Genomic DNA, 16,815 nt, shown 5'->3' with positions numbered 1-16,815 from the left:
ATGAAAGCATGCACGCCTACAACTTTTCACGACGGGCTGTTTCGTCGAGTACTTAAACGGGTATGCCTAGAACACTCTTTCAAAGGTGCATAGCACGAGACGACGGAGATGAATTACAGGTAAAGTAACGATGGCGCACGGCTCCTTGAAATGTTTCAGCGATATTCCGTCTTTTTTGTTTCATAATTGTTATTTTTGTCGCTTTAAAAGATTTCTCATATATAGCCTGTGGAAGAAAGTGCAATATCGCCGTTCCATAGATTAACCTGAGTAGATCGGCCTTGTTCATGTGGTACAACGCACACGGCGTGCAGTTAAATACTAGAGAAAATGTAACCTTGGACATTTTGTTCGATAATACTTGGGCGATTTTTTTAAACTCGAGGATTGAAGCCGGTTTGTGCAAAATGTGTTCTAGTTTAGTAAGAAAATATATATATATATATACATATATACATATCTTGAGGCTAGGCCCTAGACTCTCGTTTCTCTCTAAAGCTCGCGTACTATACCGGGTGCCTGAAGTTAAATGAGTGTTTCCAATCCGACACACTGGCCACTAGTGGCGCTGGCTAACCTCTCACTCTTTCCTTCCTCTTCTTCTCTCTCTCAAAGGCCCATAAATGCCGCATAAAATTGGATAGGGAGCGGTCACTGTAGCTCCTTCAGTAAGAGCACTGGACCTACGGCTGCGCATGTGGTGTGAGCTCCAAGGAGGGGCAAGTTGTCCTGCACCCAGTTTCACGAGAGCAGCACAAAATAAAAAAAAATGGGAAGTAGAGATGCCGATGTTGTTTTCAGTGTGAGCCATCCATAGAGCTGCATCATGTTTGCTTGCTGCCCCAGATCCTAACTATGCCGGCAGAGAATGTTGCACCAATATGTAAGAAGAATAAACATAAATTACAGTAATTGTAAGGAAGAAGATCGGCAGTCTAGAAAGCGCCGTCATCGTCACGTGTCTCGCAGCCAGTTCGCCTATCCTGGTGAGCAACAAAAAATTTAGAGAAAGCAGTTGTTAGTAATTTCAAAACAGCTTAACTCGTCTATTTCGCTCCGTCTCGCTTATTACATGCCAATATTTTTTGCTGAATTTGTAGCAATGATTCTGGCTACGAGAAAATTGGTTTCATAGAAATCTTAAGCCATAATGGTTACAGATGCGCTTTCGTTCTTTACACATTCAACTTCTAATAATCGGTCGCACTGGCCAAATATGTTGTCGACTCTTGCCCTGCGCGATTTTTCTGAAGTCCGCTTTGTCTGGGTCCCCGGACATAGTAGAATCCTTTATAGGGAATTTGTTTATGGCTAGGTTCTGCCGCATATCGTGCCGAAGTTAGTGCAATGCCGGGCCGGTCCATGGCGGAAGTGAAGTAGGCGTTCAGCACTCCCCATACGTGGGCCAAACCCGAACATAGTGCGACCGCAGGCCAACCCGCGGCGGAGTTGAAGCAGGCGTTAAGCATTCCACACATGTGGGCCGACCTCGAAGTTAGTCAAATGCCGGTCCGCCCCGAGGCGGAGGCGAAGCAGGTGTTGAAGAACCCGAAGATAGTGCAATACCGGGCCGACCCGCGGCGGAGGTAAAGTTCACCATTAAGGGGCCCACATTCACAGCTTCGCTTGTCATCCTTGTTCACAGAGTGGAAGGGCACTGAATTTTTTAAATCAATCATCTTTCTCGCTCGCATCGCCGTCACTAAATGGTCCGGTATCAATTGTACTTCCTCAGCTCTCTTTTATAACAGGAGCTAGATTTAAGCACTTTTCATTTCGAAATTGTAATGAGTCTATCCTACTTTCCACAGATGCGTTTCCACATGTAAAATTTCGGTGGAACACGAGCAAGTGCCTTTCACGACTATGCCAGGTAACGTTAGCAAGTTTCTGTTCCCCGCCTAAAGTTTTAGCTCCATTGATGTCGTTATCTACAACTAATCTGTGCTCTTTTTTACAGCGACGCTGCTCATGGCTACGGTTCCGTAAAATTTTCATGTGAGCGAGCAAAAAACTATCATCATCAGCAATGGCTCGCACCACTGCTCGCGCGTTCCTTGTCCTCCTCTTCCACAGCTGACTTTCGCTGCCGCTCATCGTGCCAACGTTCCCATACTGCCCCTCCCTCTGCGAAGGCGCTGAAGCCACTGGCTCACTGCCAGTCAGTGCGGTTATTTTGGTCTGAAATTCTTTTCCACAATATATCGCGCAATGAAAGCACGAATGTACATAACGAAAGTCTGTAGCGAATGCATACCACGAATTAACGCGTGTGTATAAATTAAATGTGCGTATGTGTACCTTCTGTTGCTATGACCACCGATCAAAGCCATAAATGTGTCCGCATCTTTGTTCGAAATTCTGTGTCACCTCTTTGTCGTGTGCTGCACAGCTTCACTGCTCATCCACCTCCACAGAGTGGAGAGACTCGTGATTTTTAATGAACCAAAAACTATTGGCCATTCTTTTCTTCCTTGCCTCCGCTTCTCCTCCCTCCGCTGAATGCTCCTCATATTTCGAATTGGTAATCTGGCTTTACCTCCGACAACACCAAACATTTTTTCCTTCGGTGCCTGTCAATTAGGCACAAACCACGGGTCGATGATTGCTGTTTAGACATGTGAAGCATTGGATGCATAATTTTCATAAACAAGTGATTTGCGCCGCGAGATGTAGTAGCGCTTCAATCGCGCGACCATATCTGATGTCGCTGCTCATTGGCTTGATACCGAATTTAAGCCTCGCATTCCCAACCATGTGAATTGACCTTGCATCATCTTCCTCGGCGCGCCCTCGCAGGCTTTCCCTTGCCCGCACAGCAAACGGCGCGGAAAGATTAAGATTATCGCAGAGGGACTTTTAACCAAAGCTCACGGCGGCGCCGACAATTCGTATCAAGCGACCACATAAATGATATCGCAATAAATTTAACAATTCTTACGTCAGAACATTACAAGTGCCGGCAGGAGCAGGTCGGACTTTATAGCTACATAGAGCAAACAGCGTGGCCCTGCGATTGAACTAACTCTCCGGGAACTTTGCCGTGAAGTAGCCGATCCGTCTGATAGCGTGGGCACGGCTGCGTGCCACAACAAATGACGGTCAGGATAAAAAAAAAAAACAATAAACGAAAAGAATCGTTCAAAACGTAGGTTATGGCTGCTCGCGCGAAATTATATTCTATAATATTACTATCTAGCTGACATTATTAAACAGGAAGCAACTTTTAGTTTTATAGTTGTAAAATTTCACATTAACATTTCATTTCGGTGATTTAGCAGAGATATGTTGGAGAAGACTTCATTTTCTTGTTTTACACGAAAGCTCATTGAAGCGTCCGCAAGCTTACGCTGCTGGGGTACCAACCCTGGGACACTTTATTCATTTTTGTTTTTTTTCTTAAGTTTATGTATTGGTTCTCTAAATGTTGTGTTATCATTTAGTTACCGAATGCTTCATTTTCGACGTTCGCCTTTACCCTTTTGGTGTTTTGTTTGGTATATTTGCAATCAATCCAGTGTGGCCAATACCGCTCGTGGGTGTGAACCATGTTTATAGGCAACAACAACAGCAACAAGAACAACAGCTGTGCCACGGCTACTGCCACTGTGTTTCTGGCTGTCGCTCGACGACTCCAACAAGCATCGTCACGTAATAACCATTCGGACCTACACCCTCTTTCGCTTGCCATTTACATTGTCAAGAATATTCCCTTTATACTATGTTGCATTCTTATTTATAAATAACGCTACAGTTCATGCAGTAAAGCTGATCAATTGAGCCAGACGATAATAAATTAATCAAAGAGTTCAGAGCTAAGCGGTTCGGCTCGGCTCTATATAATTTACGACAGGGTTTCACTTCGGTCGATGCATCTACAGAGTATAGGGCCTATGCCACTCCATCTACTGTGCTCTCTGCAAATTATCTCCGAATCGCTTTGACTGCCGACTAATGAGAGGATTTAGACATTTCCCCCGTGTTTCTAGCGAGAGGGCCGAAGTTAATTGAATGCGCCTCTTCGCAACGAACATAGCGAGGCTCCAGTGTGCCTCTTTGCATCGAACAGAGACGGTTTGAAAAAAAAAAGGATGCATAGAAAGGCAGGGAGGTTAACCATAGGTAGTTCCGCTTGATTTCCCGGGACAGGAGAAGGGCTTCTGAATAGAGGTGCACTTATATTTCTCAAAATAAGCATCAGCCTAGTCTGTTTTCGGACAGATAACCTACAACTGAGGAATGCAGTGCAATCTTTCCAATGGCAAGTCTGAAGTGCAGCCTTTCAGTTTCCGGGTGCATGTCAAGGAATGGAGGAAACTCAGTTCTCTCGCAGAACTCCCGGCCCACACACTTTCCGTCACTGGCGTACATGCCGAAAAGATTTCAGCCCACCCATATGCGATGAATTTCTTCAAAAAATAATAATCGCAGCCAAGTAAGAACCACAGCGCAGGTGAAAGCGAAGTCGTTCGTAGCCAAACAACGTGCCATTCGCTCCGCAACATCAGACGCATTGAGGAGGATATAAATTCTACGCAGTCACAGAATTGAGTAAACACGAGGCTTGGTACGGTGATATGAGAAGCCTGGTCGCTGCTGGCGAACAGCTGTATGACGATAATCCTGGAGCAGGTCCCGCTATGACGCCGAAAATGTCGGTGGGCCGCCTTGGCCCGGTAGAGGTCACGATGCAAAGGTTCGACACATCACCGCATGGTCGCTCCTTAACAGTGGGACTTGATCGTCTCAATTTAGAGGTGGTAAATTCTCATGGCGTTCTTGTTTAAAGAAGTTCCCTTAAGAAGCTGTAAGATATGTTAATCGAATAAAGGCCTGCTGCGCGTCTAGACGGTCCACGTTCTCCGAAATATGTCACACAAAACTATGAACAATGAAGCTGACTGGGTTCAGCTGTTTGGAACACCGGAAAAAAACTAGTAAAACACGAGAAAGCACTCTATAAACTGAAATGTGATCTGTGAAGGCGCGGAAAAATAAACTCGTAGAGCCAACTGTGTACAAACTCAAAACATGCAGCAAGAACAGGGGAACAGAGGACGAACGATATGCCGGTTCACTTATACCGAAGAATGCTAGATGACAGCTAAAAGTGCCGCTATGTATGCCTCATGTAGCATCTGTTCTTTAAAAAACTTGAACATCGTTGGCCATAGTGCTATCATATACGCAGGACGAAGGCTCGAGTTCATGGCATTAGATATTCTGCAGGATGACCGACTTTACGTGAGTGTTTCGGGCAAAGAGGACACTCTGCTCTGCAACTTCCGGTACCACGACAGCGCAGCTACAAGGCAATGTACAAGGCCTTGCACACTATCTGTGAAATTTACAATCAAATTTTGAGTGGAAAAAAATTAACAACGCAGTCACGCAGAAACGCAGTCGCGCAACGCCTGCTGCTTGCACACTGGCGACGAATTCTGTTTCCGACGCGAACACGCTGGCTCCATATATAAGATGCTCACTCGTATTATCCTTTTTCCGCATAGCTGTCAAGTTCTCACGTTGGACTACGATGATTGCTTCCGCTTTGTGTGTTTTCACCAAGCCATGTAAGCCTGGCCGGGCGGAATTAGAGAGCGTGAAATACCACGGCCGCGTTGCTTGCGATCTGACTGACTCCCACAGCCGCGATACGACCCCCGGGCCCTCTCCCCCTTCGAGCGCTCGTGACGGAACCAGACTGGCGGGTATTGCGTATGTCTCAGAGAAACATCGGCAATGTCCGATGACACAGAGACCCACGTGACGAAAGCACAGCATCGGCGCTTGTGACGTCGCTCTCAGTATCCCGTCGTACCCGTCATGGTCGTTGTGTGGCTGTGGCGTTTTTGTTGCCAAGCACGATGTCATTGGCTCGATTGGCTGTGCAGTTAAAGAAAGAAAGAAATTGTGGAGCTGAACGTCCAAACAGAGAGAGAGAGAGAGAGAGGCGGGAAGATTAAAAGGAATAAACAGCGTTTGCTACCCTGCACTGTGGGTCATAATTAGGAACGCTGTACAGCGAAAGGCTCAGGAATAATTTTGACCACCTGGGGCTCTTTATAACGCACGCTTAATCTGCGGTACGTGAACGTTCTTGCACGGTCGCCACCATCGAAACGCGGTCGCCAGTGTCGGTTACTGAAGCCGCGACCTGGCGCTCAACAACGCAGCGCCACGGTCGCTGAGTCCCCGTGGCGGATGCAGGCCGATCGCCGGTTCATTTCCGATACGGGTAGAATGCGAAAGCGCTCTTATGTCTACATGTACAGGTGCACGTTTAGGCAGTAGACGAAGACAGAATTACTTCCGAGTCACCCCCCTCCCCCTTTTTGCCTCCTCCAATATTCCATTAATGTGCCTGCAATTGTCACACGATACTTTTCAGCGGGAAGACAAGTCATAAAGCTCGTCATTCAATCCTTCAAATAAAGAATAATTCAATCAGATATAAATCGGGCGTTCTCATAATTTTTTTTTCATTCTGGGCTTTTACATGACATAAGCACGATATGATTATGAGGCACGCAGTGGTGGGGTACTCGGGATTAATTTGCACAACCTAGAGTATCTTGTTAAATACCTGCACCCAGTGCATGGTGCACGGGTGTTTTTCGAATTTCGTCCACAGCGAAATGAAGCCCGCGCTGCTGTGATTTGATTTCGCGATTTTGGAATTAGCAGCGTCGCATTTCCTTACGACTATTGTAAAATGTAGTCTGCAAACAACATTTATATAAGCGCGTGTTGGTAGCCTAATGTCGTTCAACTTTGACCAGACAATGTGAATCGTTTCTGTCTTGTTGCTTATTTTTTGCAGTCTGATGTTCTTTTTTTTCCCTGATGTGTCGCTGTGAAGTCTTAATTTTGGTAATCCAGCATCTCAGAGCATTTCTAAGCCTAGGCAACACTGTGTAAATAAATAAATAAATCAAATCTCCCAACTCAATGCATAGCATGCTTTGATACCTTGGAGGGAAGCTCCCCCCCTCCCCTTCCCTCCCACCCCAAGTTGTGGAAAGTTCGTCAAACTGATTAATAATACTAAATTACCAAATAAATAACCTAAAATCAATTAGCCATTCAGGGTCTTTCTCTACGAATGTAGTCTCATCGGCCAGAAATATATGTGAACAAGGCATTTCATTTTTTGTGGAAAGGTTTTCAGGCTGTCTAGAGTTAAGACGTAAGCTAGTGCAAACGAGAGGCATAAGCATAGCTACTAGTTGTAAGTCTACATTAGCAAATTATACACAGGCAACGGGATAGTTATAAACGACACGGAAACAAAAGGAACTTTGCCATGCTGTCGCATATATTCCAAATTTCCTTCAGAATCTCAGAAGGCCTCCTTTATTTTTTCAAGTACAATTGGTGGCAAAATCAGTTAGGTCTATCTCTGCGTGTAATATTACTTGGGGCAAATATCTTGGGCAAACATGGCACTTGTAATTACTGTCTGTAGGACATTCCGTGCTTAGTACGGGAGGTACAACCCTGCCAATTTCTTTAATGAAATGTCCTTCCGGGCAGGTCGTGTTGAGAACCGTGCAAGAATAAACGTACGTAGAAACCATGTAGAAGAAACGCACATGTGTGCCGTGTAACGTCGATACGTGTATATTTGCATTGCAGTTGCATGCTGTTGCACCAAGTAGAACGCCATGTAGCAGATGCACAGGTACGATGTAGTTAAAGAAGGTTTGAGGAAGAAATAGAACTTTAAGGAGATGTATACGAGAATGCTAGAAAAAACAGATTGTGTACCTGATTAAATCAAGCTGGTAGGTGGCTATATCACTGCCGCGCTTAAAAGTGTATGCCAATAAATTATCATCATCATTAGCATCGCATCATTCCACTTGCTGCGTGATGCGAGATGCGCGCCGCGCAGCGTCTATAGGTGCGTCTTTTGCATTGCATGCATTTGCGTTCTATTACACCAGCTGCAGGCCATGTAGCAAGTGCATAGGTAGCAGTATAAGGTGGATAGAAAACTCTTGAGAAAGAAAAGGACGACTATGGAGATATATGTATCTTGAGGTAATGAAAAGCATCCATGGCCTACCTGAATAATTCAAGCAGGCTGGGTAACTATTTGTCACATACCGTTTCAAAGGAAAGCCATTAAACAATCATTATCATCATTACGATAGTATTGTGCCATTCCACGATGACATGCGATGTGTCATGCGTACCGCGTAGCGTCGATACGTAGAAACTTGGCATGGCAGTTCCGTTATATTTCACCAGGTGTCCCGATATGTAGCAGTTGCATATACAGCAGTTGCATGCTGCATGTAGATGGAGCTGGATAACTGAAGCAGGCTAGGTGACTATTTGTCACCACACCGTTCCAAAGGCGGTCCCAACAAACCATCATTATTGTCGTCATTAGCAACGGCAACGCGCCGTGCCACAGGTGAAGGGATGTGGCACGTGCGCCACACAGTGTGGATATCCGTACTCACTCTTCGGTACGCGTTAAGCTGCGTCCTCGCAAGGTAGGAACCGCCGCTGAAGGAGCGAATCGCAGAGGTATGCGCGCGGCTGCAACCAGGCAATATCGCGCTCCTCAGACTGCTGTGCAGAGAGCGGGACAAGCCGCAGAAAAGCCACAGCACAAGCCACAGGACAAGCCACAGGAAAAGCCGCAGCACAAGCCGCAGCTCGCCGGCCACGTCGGCCGGACAGTTCAGATCGAACGAAGCGAAGAGACTTCGCTGCTTAGAGTCTATAGTGCACGTTACCGAAAATGCAGCGCCTGTGGAGCCCTCCTCCGCGCTTACGTTTTGACTGTGCTGCTTGTGCCGCGTAGGCCAGTGACTTTATTTATCTTTTCTGATCACTATTCAGTTTTAAACTATAAGCATGCCGTATACTTCAGTTGTCAAGGCTGTAACAAGCTATCTGAAACTAGCCTTCTTACGCGGTTAAATAATTTGTTGCAGTTGGCTTTCAATATAGCGGACTAATAATAAGACGACTTCTTTTGAAACCTTCACTGTAGTTTATCGCGCTGTGTTGATTTTCAAACACTTCGTGAAGTCAGAGGCCTTCTGGTGAACCACCTCAAATAATCTTGGAAAGTGCTCCGCTCGTGTCCCTCATATCTAGCGCCAAGTCGTTGTCCGACTCTTTTGTCCGGTGTGTATAGGGAACGCGCGAACGCGAAGGCTTCACATGCCGTGGTAATATGCATCAGCGCCAAGAATTTGAGCAAAATAAAATGGAAAGGGGCCATGCTTAAGTGAAGAGAAGCCAAGCTGAAGCTGCGTAGTTTACTGACCACTGACCATAGCGCCACACGGGGTACCAAATAGTACTACACAGAAGACATTGCCGGATCCTGGTCACCAGAAATTCCTGCCTTTATTAGACGCAAGTCTGCGCAGAGGGCGAGCGGCCTCCTCGGGGATGGCGGTTTGGATCGTCGACAGCGGAATTGTTTGGGGATGTCCCCTCGGGGCAATGATCGTTCCTCGGTGATTCTGCGAACGGTTCTACGAGAACAGAGCAAATAAGAAATAAAAAAGCACTGATGGCGCCCTCGCTTAACGGACAATGGGAGTGGTGGCGTAGACCTAGCATGACTTATCGATCATTTTCACATTTTAACCACGCAAGAGAAGTTGAGCGTGTGCGTTCACTTAACGAAAAAAAACGAACTAGTTTATGGAACGAAATCGGGGGTATAGCGCATGCCGCGACTGTGTTGAGTACACATGCTCAAACATTTCCGAGAAAATGGGCATGGGGAACAAAGGCCGCCATCGTGAGGCTCAACCAAAGTTTCGGGGTAAACACTCCGTTCCATTCCCCACTTCATGCCGGAGAGTAGGGGATTACCCACATATCCGCTTGTTTTATAACTGCTCGGTATTGTGAGAGTTGGACCATTTCCATTCCCAGGAATGCTTGAACTGATACTTTGCGTTCTGTTCTTTTTTTTTGTGCCTAATTTCAGTAAACGAGCAGTTGCTCTGTGATTGTAGACTACTTGCGCTTGTATGCCTGCACTAATTGAAAACCTATTTTTAGAAGTCTTAAGAACGCTACAGTGTCACGTCGAATTTTCGCGCTCAAGTGGCATCCGCTGTGGCCTCTTATCTCTGCAGCGCGTTTTCTGTAATATATCTAGCATCTACTTCTTAACAAAAAGGACCTCTTGTCAATTTCGAATTCGGTCGAAAATCCATCTGCCTATTTGCTGCGAAAGCGATCGTGAGCCCTCAAAAGAAGCATTACGATAAATCTCGTATGGTAGAGCACATGCCTTCTCACGGTAGAGCACCAGGCCTGGTGAACGCAGTACCAATACTTGAGAAACCGTATATTTCGCAAACACGCACACACAAACGAGTATTCAAGACAATTACACTTGTAATCGGACTAGACAAAGAAATACATAAAATATAATTACATAATCTTTTTCTTGCTTGTCAAGTAGCGTAAACGAACATAGCTGCCCGCGCTAGAAGTCATGAATATGTGACGTAACTGTAAAATATTTTGACTTCTTTGGATCAAAACATCTTGCAAACGCATGAATTTGTGAGGACAGCCTTCCATTTGCTAACCTAATATGAAGTGGATTCCACCGTTTGTTCGGTTAGAAAAATATAGCTTCTAAAACTAAAAAATTTTAGCTTTTGATTTTTAACAAAAGTAATCTTGTAGCCAAGAACTTCAAGGAACTAACGGAAATAATATGCGATCAGAATGAAGGGCTTGAACAATCCTGGGAAGAAGTTTATTTCTATAACATTTTTTAATAAAACATTCTCTATATCTGCGAATAATGAGCAAAAATAATCTATATAACAAAAGAAACTGGTTAATCACACTGGATTGCTAAAAATGCTTGGCCGAAGCTTCACATACATGTTTGCACATACATGTTTCTAATATATGCCCAAACACCACTAGGGCCACAGACATGGTGATCAGTAAAAATTGGTACAATCACATGTCAACTACAAGTCCTTTAAACGCAGATAGAGATCCAGACGGAATGAATGAATGAATGCTGTGGTTTTGCGTCCCAAAACCACGATTTGATTATGAGGCAGGCTGTAGGGGTGGGCTCCGGAATGAATTTTGACCACCTGTGGATCTTTAACGTGCCCCCAATGCACGGGACACGGGCATTCTCGCATAGGAATACACCCCCCCCCCACTTGTTCCAAAAGCAAACTGATATTCAGCCACGAAATCTGGCTGAAATGAACGAACCTTACCAAAGTGTCCGCAGCTATAACTACAATGTCTTTTCAAAAACTTGATAGAAGTAGGTACGAGCTTGTTTCTGGTAGAATTTCTGACATGTTATGATGCGCGAGCTCACAAACACTTAAATAAGGGAGAATCCAAGAAGCCTTACTTGCGGTGACTGATTCACATCTGTCCGTGCTTTGATCCACTCAATTAATGTAGGGACGATGAAGACCACCCCGTATCTAGGCTTTGCTTGCTAACGTCAACACCCCATGAAAGCCTGTCAAAGTGCCTTACAAACAAAGAGCAGTCCAATTTCTGTGGTGAGCAGTAATTTCCGATGAGATAGCTACAATGATGACGTGATGGAATACCCCCCGAATGCATTCTTCCCAAGATGTAGCATGGGGCCTTCGGCATGCTTTCACCTTTTTCAGTACGGCATCGGGTTCGGCGGAAAACTACGTAATCTTTAGCGAAATAACCTTTTTCAACCAATCACGGCACAGCCACGTTTCTCTAAGGCAAACTATGTCAAAACATGTTCCTATTAGGCTGCACAAAAATTCATCAGCCTTCTCTGGCAGTCGGCGAACATTGCGGTGGTCTACTTTAATTTTACTGTCTGTCACCTTCAGAACCGAGATAGAGTTCAGAAATGCGAAGCCTTTTGAGTCTGCCGGAAATTCATTGAAATATGAATACCGCTGGCCCAAGCTCAGGACACTTCAGTTCCTCTACAATACTTCCTCGTCCCCACTCATATGGGAAGAGGCGTACTATGTTAACTTCGTCCGAAGTTAACATAGTACACCGTTTTACCCTCAGTAAATGGCTTGACTGTTTAGAGAACGTCCTGGAGAGTAGTGTTTGGGTTATGTCGAGAACTGAACACGACTTTGGCGTTACGAGGCAAACTGTTTACCTTACCTTCTTTTGAAGTCCCTTTGAAGCATGTTTTTGGCATCCGGATTTCCACGCTGCAAACTCATATCCGTCAATTTCCAACGACGTCCCGATAACAGCGCCAGCATCAAAGTTCCCGTTGTGAAAAGCACAGCTGCTCTTGGCGTCTGCGACTTCAGCTGGAGTCTTCCACGAACCAAGGCATAGCGAAGCGTTAGAACCTGAAGTAGTCAGATGTTGTTGGTGCGCCGCGTTCGTCGTAGCAGGTGGCACGGTCGCACTTGCCGCAGGAAAAGGCGAGAAAAGTGGGCGTGTCACATTCGACAAGGACGATGCGCTTGCCGCATTATTGTGTATAGTCGCGATAGTTCCAAGAGTAAGAAGCTATTTTTCTGTTTTCACACGTTTTACTTCCGTCGTGAGCAAATCCGGTTGCTTTCGAACTCAGGAAGATGCGCACAATTTCCGACGAAAGAATGCCACCGTTCGGTGCTGACTCGCTGAAATTCTTCGCTGTTAGGTTTGCTGGGCCTGCAGCCCTGTCATATTCACGTTGCTTGGATGACCGCCGAATAAAGAAGGGCGCACTCAAAAGGGGTCACTCCCGTTTCCACAAAAAAAGTTTTATTCGTCAGGGTGTACGCTGATGCACTTGCAATGAAACTCCTTTTTTCAGACGCCAGAACAGCTTTTTTGCCGAAAGCGCGAGTCGAGCAAGAGCCGTATGCACCGTATGCCGTATGCCCGGGCACAAGAACAAGCTCGTGCAGCCAAGCGCAAGCAGCAACTACGTACCGATGATCCGGCAGCCTACCAAGCTGTCGTTTAATGAACCGTTGCGATTAACGTTGTGATAAACACCGGTGCCGCAAGTTTCATATTCGCTCGTTCACTATCTGTACGGAGTGCTTGGGCGGTGTTTTTTTTTAATTTAGATGAATATTGCACACATTTAGCACTCATATCCATCCTAACACCCGAAATAATAGGGGTTTGTGTAAAAATATTACCGCACTAACACTCTTTAATCGCCATCAACACCCTTGAAGCACACTGTATGCAGAGCGTTTATTTGCACGCTATACGCAATGTGTTCTTGTATCCACTAGCGTGCTCTCTGCGGTTGAAATTCGTTCTTGAAGCTATCAGGATGTCAAACAGACTCCAAGCATGACAAATGTATTCTCTGCGACGGATGACGGGTTTCGATGGAAACTTTCTTGCGAAATGGAGCGCCACGAGTTTCTATACACATGCATACAGATAACAATGTTTGATAAGCTGTAACTTGGCTGCCGTATGGCGAAGTGGATTGGTGCTTGTCTTTCACGGGGAGTTTATGGGTCAGAATCCGCCTGCGCAATTTCTTGCACAACCTATTTGTTGATAAATTGTTTGTCCTTGGGTTTCGTTCACACGGTAATATTTAAAGAAATTGTCCACAAACAATCGAAGATGGTTGTCAACGCAAGCGAATAGCGCGAGTGAACGAACGAACGCTTTTCCCGACGATAGCGACTACCGGCCATCGGCCAACTGCGAAAACAGGTGGAAGGGCCAAACAATGTTACTCCCTTTAAAAGATCATATACCATGGAAAGAATGTAACGTGTGCGATGGCATCATTGACATCAGACACATGCTGGCGGGCTGTCCCGCGACTCTCGCCGACCCCGAAGAAAATGGCTTTACTGGCACAAGTTGATAACAAGCTCTTCATATCAAGATCAGCTACGGGCTGTGCAGAGGGTCCACGATGACGCCATAAGGCTCGGCCTGGCGGTGCCGACGTGGACGCGGCCCGCCTCGGTCTGAAAAGACCGGGCTTCAGGACACTAATAAAGTTTTGTGAATGAATGAATGGAAAGTACCACGATCGCTGGACATGATGTTTCTTTCTTTCATTCATTTAGCTCCTAGTTCGGCCGAATTAAAAAGGTGCTAATCTAAGAAACCGAGAACACCAAAAAGAATCTGATAAGCTGTGAACGTGAAAGCATTAATGACCAATTGAACGCGGCCGAATGGTCCTTCGAATTGTCAACTCCTCGCAGCCAAGCGAGCAGGCCACCAAATCGAGGTGCTCCAAATTATTTTGTAGCCTCTCACTACAGCGTGCCGCATAATGAGATCGTGGGTATGGCACATAAAACCTCACTATATATATATATATATATATATATATATATATATATATATATATATATATACAGTGTGTTTCAGCGAACACTTTCAAAAATTTTTAAAGGTAGCCTGTGGTAGGTAGCTCAATTCTAGTTGATAAGCCGTTCTACCCGACTGTGTGTGCGCGTGTGTGCGTGCGTGCGTGCATGTGCGTGCGTGCGTGCGTGCGTGCGTGCGTGTGCGTGTGTGCGCGCATATGTGTGTGCGCGCGTATGTGTATGTGTGTATGTGTGTAGGTGCGTGTGTGTGTGTGTGTGTGTGTGTGTGTGTGTGTGTGTGTGTGTGTGTGTGTGCTTGCTTGCGTGCGTGAGTGCGTGCGTGCGTGCATGTGTGTGTGTGTGTTATAACGTAAAACTTCCAGTCTCTTTTAATTCCAAATCGGCCGTTAGTCCTCCGTGATAGGCCTAAATGGCTCGGGTTCTGCTAACATGGGTGTGGCGCTCGCCCATTTGGGCTGAACCCGAACCATTCTGACCTACCAAGGCGGGCTAATGGCCGATTTGCAATCAAGAAAGATTGGAATAGTTTTACGTTAAAGGGCCCCAGGACACACGCGCAATCGAAATGAAGGAACGCTCCTCCCGTCTTACGGACGGTGCTTGTGTCGCGTGCTCAAACCTACTTAAACAAGCACTTATATATATATATATATATATATATATATATATATATATATATATATATATATATATATATATATATATATATATATATATATATATATATATATATATATATATATATATATATATATATATATTGTGCTCTTGTGAACAATGCTTCCGTATGGAAGTCGAAAGGTCTTGCCTTTAGAAGTTCCATTTGGTCGGTGTACGTCTTTCTTGTCAGGGGTTGTCGAATTTAGCATATTTAACGTTAAGGGTGCTCGCATGGCGACAAACTGATTTGCACCCTCAATAATCTTAATTTGTCGAGTGCGTATATGTATGTTTCTGGAGCCACATGTAAGACATTGGTCTTTTTTTTTTTCTTTTTGATCTAGTGGTTTCTTAAGTGCCCGTTTATAAATGGCATGCACGTTCAGAAACAAAATTATGGGACGCCAGCCAAGAGTGTGCCTTCCTTTTATCCTCGTTGCGATCGGCGCTATTCAACGCACAACGGGGTCAGCCAAGAAGGGGCAAACTCCAAGGACGCCACTATACGCGTTCACCTTCAATCACAAGTCATCGTGCTGTATATAACCCAGAATGCGTCGTTCTCATCGGGAAAAACCTCAACGAGACGGAAACGAAAGGTCCTCGTCGGAAACCGTTCCACCCAACCTATACGTTCGCTTCTTGCCGGTCGTCGATCGACCGCACCTCCATACCGCGAGCGTGGGCCAATCTTCCGAAGCGGGGCATCTTCCGCGAACGAGGCAATTGCGCGGGTTTCGCGTTCCCGGCGAATGGCGGGCAGAGACCGCGATAACAGCTGCCCCGACCACTCCGCTTCCACGGCGAGGAAAGTAACGGCAAAGGCTGCCGTTAGTGGACTGTGAGCCCGGGCCAGCCGGCGAAGAGCACAACAGTTCTTCTCGCACGTTTCCCGGAGATGCATTAGCGGCTCGACCGAGGCGATCAATTGGCTGGTGTATTGAATAAGGCGCGTTCGGGCAGGTTTCTCTCGCACGTGCAGTTAGAGATGAGAGAAGTCCGCAGGCGAAGATTCCTTTTCACTTGCTTTGTATTTCTTTTTTCGGAGTAGCTGGTGGGTCAGTGTTTGAAAGATTGAGTGAAACTCCTATCGCTTGAAGTAGGCTTTGGCATGCAGCGCTCGAAGCAAAGCGGCTTTGCAGGCGTAGCTGCGAGAAAAAAAAAGTCCTTTAACGGGTTTGTATATGCAGCAAAAAGTATCGTTGCATTGGCAGTGGGACAAGCACAGCGACACGACGAAAACAATGAGGCGAAGGAAGAAGAAAGACTTTACTGCAACTGTGATATTTCCTATAAAATTCGTGAAAGCAAAAGCTTCCGCCTTACGGCAAGGTGGCCGCCAGGTGGAGATAAATTCTACCGCCTGCACCTAACTTACGGAGCTATTCAAGACGCTGGTCATTTATTTATATTTTTTCATGTCAAGCTGTGTACAGCAATCTTCATCGGAATTTACGAAATCGCATCCATAGGAACGATGCTATATACGATAAATGTGTGCGCGGCCTACCGAAAACTACTATCTCATGTGCGTGTGTGATCCTCTTTTTGTGTCTCTTCCGTGTCTGCAATGTACACACACAAAAAAAGAAGATATGTCCTGGAGGCAGCACAGAAGCGTGCAATTTTCATCTAACGAAGCCAAGATGCTGTGACTAATTACTAAATCAAGTAATATAAGGACATTCTAACAATAGGTCGGAAAAAATGCAGCTGGGCAGGTCATGTAATACGTTGACGGAATAACTGGTGCTCCATACAAGAGGAACAGATTGGGTGCCAGAGGGGAAGCGCAGTAGAGGATGGGAGTTAATTAGATGGTGTGACCAAATTTGGATATTTACGA

At 45.7% G+C, this 16,815-nt stretch overlaps 1 long non-coding RNA gene across 1 annotated transcript in view; it reads right to left on the bottom strand.

The window, feature by feature from the left end:
• The window catches only part of LOC135911388 (uncharacterized), a 97,421-nt gene extending 84,670 nt beyond the window's left edge, over positions 1-12,751 (bottom strand). Inside the window, exon 1 of the long non-coding RNA XR_010567301.1 lies at positions 12,151-12,751. This is a non-coding gene — a long non-coding RNA (uncharacterized lncRNA). The remainder of the gene's footprint in view (positions 1-12,150) is intronic.
• Between the last annotated feature and the right edge of the window lie 4,064 nt (positions 12,752-16,815).

This window comes from Dermacentor albipictus, chromosome 6 (genome assembly GCF_038994185.2).
Source record: "Dermacentor albipictus isolate Rhodes 1998 colony chromosome 6, USDA_Dalb.pri_finalv2, whole genome shotgun sequence".
In the NCBI taxonomy this organism is placed as follows: Eukaryota; Metazoa; Arthropoda; class Arachnida; order Ixodida; family Ixodidae; genus Dermacentor; species Dermacentor albipictus.
This window is presented reverse-complemented; position numbering and strand designations above follow the sequence as displayed.